This window comes from Diachasmimorpha longicaudata, unplaced genomic scaffold (genome assembly GCF_034640455.1).
Source record: "Diachasmimorpha longicaudata isolate KC_UGA_2023 unplaced genomic scaffold, iyDiaLong2 ctg00000220.1, whole genome shotgun sequence".
Taxonomy (NCBI): Eukaryota; Metazoa; Arthropoda; class Insecta; order Hymenoptera; family Braconidae; genus Diachasmimorpha; species Diachasmimorpha longicaudata.
The window spans coordinates 5,001-10,000 of NW_026974008.1; positions in this window are offsets into that span (position 1 = coordinate 5,001).

A 5,000-nucleotide genomic window follows, 5' to 3' on the forward strand; every position below is an offset into this window, starting at 1 on the left:
ATGACGGCTATCCGGCTGTCCCTATCCAAAAATTGAGAAATCCATAAGTGTCCCTACCTACTTTGCGCCGAAGCAATACGAATCAAAAAGAACTACGAATGGGGACTTAGAATAATTTTTCATTTTTCCCAACTTTGAAAATAATCACTTGAAAAAAATCTTAGAATCCAAGGAATAGTATACTTGATCGTTCTACAAGTCGAAAATTGGAAAAATAAGTGATATTTTTGCTTGATGCTATTTTTGTCGGTATGCAAAATCGTTGTCAAGATTCTCAAACCTTAAAATCAGGCCAGCCGGCAATTGGCGGGTGAAAATTTCAATCAATTCCCATTCCTCACATCAAACTATGCATATAACAATAGCTTTTATGCTGAATGACGGCTATCCGGCTGTCCCTATCCAAAAATTGAGAAATCCATAAGTGTCCCTACCTACTTTGCGCCGAAGCAATACGAATCAAAAAGAACTACGAATGGGGACTTAGAATAATTTTTCATTTTTCCCGACTTTGAAAATAATCACTTGAAAAAAATCTTAGAATCCAAAGAATAGTATACTTGATCGTTCTACAAGTCGAAAATTGGAAAAATAAGTGATATTTTTGCTTGATGCTATTTTTGTCGGTATGCAAAATCGTTGTCAAGATTCTCAAACCTTAAAATCAGGCCAGCCGGCAATTGGCGGGTGAAAATTTCAATCAATTCCCATTCCTCACATCAAACTATGCATATAACAATAGCTTTTATGCTGAATGACGGCTATCCGGCTGTCCCTATCCAAAAATTGAGAAATCCATAAGTGTCCCTACCTACTTTGCGCCGAAGCAATACGAATCAAAAAGAACTACGAATGGGGACTTAGAATAATTTTTCATTTTTCCCAACTTTGAAAATAATCACTTGAAAAAAATCTTAGAATCCAAAGAATAGTATACTTGATCGTTCTACAAGTCGAAAATTGGAAAAATAAGTGATATTTTTGCTTGATGCTATTTTTGTCGGTATGCAAAATCGTTGTCAAGATTCTCAAACCTTAAAATCAGGCCAGCCGGCAATTGGCGGGTGAAAATTTCAATCAATTCCCATTCCTCACATCAAACTATGCATATAACAATAGCTTTTATGCTGAATGACGGCTATCCGGCTGTCCCTATCCAAAAATTGAGAAATCCATAAGTGTCCCTACCTACTTTGCGCCGAAGCAATACGAATCAAAAAGAACTACGAATGGGGACTTAGAATAATTTTTCATTTTTCCCAACTTTGAAAATAATCACTTGAAAAAAATCTTAGAATCCAAAGAATAGTATACTTGATCGTTCTACAAGTCGAAAATTGGAAAAATAAGTGATATTTTTGCTTGATGCTATTTTTGTCGGTATGCAAAATCGTTGTCAAGATTCTCAAACCTTAAAATCAGGCCAGCCGGCAATTGGCGGGTGAAAATTTCAATCAATTCCCATTCCTCACATCAAACTATGCATATAACAATAGCTTTTATGCTGAATGACGGCTATCCGGCTGTCCCTATCCAAAAATTGAGAAATCCATAAGTGTCCCTACCTACTTTGCGCCGAAGCAATACGAATCAAAAAGAACTACGAATGGGGACTTAGAATAATTTTTCATTTTTCCCAACTTTGAAAATAATCACTTGAAAAAAATCTTAGAATCCAAGGAATAGTATACTTGATCGTTCTACAAGTCGAAAATTGGAAAAATAAGTGATATTTTTGCTTGATGCTATTTTTGTCGGTATGCAAAATCGTTGTCAAGATTCTCAAACCTTAAAATCAGGCCAGCCGGCAATTGGCGGGTGAAAATTTCAATCAATTCCCATTCCTCACATCAAACTATGCATATAACAATAGCTTTTATGCTGAATGACGGCTATCCGGCTGTCCCTATCCAAAAATTGAGAAATCCATAAGTGTCCCTACCTACTTTGCGCCGAAGCAATACGAATCAAAAAGAACTACGAATGGGGACTTAGAATAATTTTTCATTTTTCCCAACTTTGAAAATAATCACTTGAAAAAAATCTTAGAATCCAAAGAATAGTATACTTGATCGTTCTACAAGTCGAAAATTGGAAAAATAAGTGATATTTTTGCTTGATGCTATTTTTGTCGGTATGCAAAATCGTTGTCAAGATTCTCAAACCTTAAAATCAGGCCAGCCGGCAATTGGCGGGTGAAAATTTCAATCAATTCCCATTCCTCACATCAAACTATGCATATAACAATAGCTTTTATGCTGAATGACGGCTATCCGGCTGTCCCTATCCAAAAATTGAGAAATCCATAAGTGTCCCTACCTACTTTGCGCCGAAGCAATACGAATCAAAAAGAACTACGAATGGGGACTTAGAATAATTTTTCATTTTTCCCAACTTTGAAAATAATCACTTGAAAAAAATCTTAGAATCCAAGGAATAGTATACTTGATCGTTCTACAAGTCGAAAATTGGAAAAATAAGTGATATTTTTGCTTGATGCTATTTTTGTCGGTATGCAAAATCGTTGTCAAGATTCTCAAACCTTAAAATCAGGCCAGCCGGCAATTGGCGGGTGAAAATTTCAATCAATTCCCATTCCTCACATCAAACTATGCATATAACAATAGCTTTTATGCTGAATGACGGCTATCCGGCTGTCCCTATCCAAAAATTGAGAAATCCATAAGTGTCCCTACCTACTTTGCGCCGAAGCAATACGAATCAAAAAGAACTACGAATGGGGACTTAGAATAATTTTTCATTTTTCCCAACTTTGAAAATAATCACTTGAAAAAAATCATAGAATCCAAAGAATAGTATACTTGATCGTTCTACAAGTCGAAAATTGGAAAAATAAGTGATATTTTTGCTTGATGCTATTTTTGTCGGTATGCAAAATCGTTGTCAAGATTCTCAAACCTTAAAATCAGGCCAGCCGGCAATTGGCGGGTGAAAATTTCAATCAATTCCCATTCCTCACATCAAACTATGCATATAACAATAGCTTTTATGCTGAATGACGGCTATCCGGCTGTCCCTATCCAAAAATTGAGAAATCCATAAGTGTCCCTACCTACTTTGCGCCGAAGCAATACGAATCAAAAAGAACTACGAATGGGGACTTAGAATAATTTTTCATTTTTCCCAACTTTGAAAATAATCACTTGAAAAAAATCTTAGAATCCAAAGAATAGTATACTTGATCGTTCTACAAGTCGAAAATTGGAAAAATAAGTGATATTTTTGCTTGATGCTATTTTTGTCGGTATGCAAAATCGTTGTCAAGATTCTCAAACCTTAAAATCAGGCCAGCCGGCAATTGGCGGGTGAAAATTTCAATCAATTCCCATTCCTCACATCAAACTATGCATATAACAATAGCTTTTATGCTGAATGACGGCTATCCGGCTGTCCCTATCCAAAAATTGAGAAATCCATAAGTGTCCCTACCTACTTTGCGCCGAAGCAATACGAATCAAAAAGAACTACGAATGGGGACTTAGAATAATTTTTCATTTTTCCCAACTTTGAAAATAATCACTTGAAAAAAATCTTAGAATCCAAAGAATAGTATACTTGATCGTTCTACAAGTCGAAAATTGGAAAAATAAGTGATATTTTTGCTTGATTCTATTTTTGTTGGTATGCAAAAATAGCATCACAGAATTTTTAATTGAAAAAAATATATATTCAAATATAATTGAATGCATAAAATTAAACTAAATTCTATACAACTAATTTATATTTTATCAAGTAACCGATATTATTAATTTTCAGTGGTGTCTTGGAACGTTGATCCTATTTTTGTTGGTATGCAAAAATAGCATCACAGAATTTTTAATTAAAAAAAATATATATTCATATATAATTGAATGCATAAAATGAAACTAAATTCTATACAACTAATTTATATTTTATCAAGTAACCGATATTATTAATTTTCAATGATGTCTTGGAACGTTGATCCTATTTTTGTTGGTATGCAAAAATAGCATCACAGAATTTTTCATTGAAAAAAATATATATTCATATATAATTGAATGCCTAAAATAAAAATAAATTCTATACAACTAATTTATATTTTATCAAGTAACCGATATTATTAATTTTCAATGATGTCTTGGAACGTTGATGCTATTTTTGTTGGTATGCAAAAATAGAATCACAGAATTTTTAATTAAAAAAAATATATATTCATATATAATTGAATCCATAAAATTAAACTAAATTCTATACAACTATTTTATAGTTTATCAAGTAACCGATATTATTAATTTTCAATGATGTCTTGGAACGTTGATGCTATTTTTGTTGGTATGCAAAAATAGCATCACAGAATTTTTAATTGAAAAAAATTATATTCATATATAATTGAATGCATAAAATTAAACTAAATTCTATATAACTAATTTATAATTTATCAGGTAACCGATATTATTAATTTTTAGTGATGACTTGAAAAGTTGATGCTATTTTTGTTGGTATGCAAAAATAGCATCACAGAATTTTTAATTGAAAAAAATATATATTCAGATATAATTGAATGCATAAAATGAAACTAAATTCTATACAACTAATTTATATTTTATCAAGTAACCGATATTATTAATTTTCAATGATGTCTTGGAACGTTGATCCTATTTTTGTTGGTATGCAAAAATAGCATCACAGAATTTTTCATTGAAAAAAATATATATTCATATATAATTGAATGCCTAAAATAAAAATAAATTCTATGTAACTAATTTATAATTTATCAAGTAACCGATATTATTAATTTTCAATGATGTCTTGGAACGTTGATGCTATTTTTGTTGGTATGCAAAAATAGCATCACAGAATTTTTCATTGAAAAAAATATATATTCATATATAATTGAATGCCTAAAATAAAAATAAATTCTATGTAACTAATTTATAATTTATCAAGTAACCGATATTATTAATTTTTAATGATGACTTGAAACGTTGATGCTATTTTTGTTGGTATGCAAAAATAGC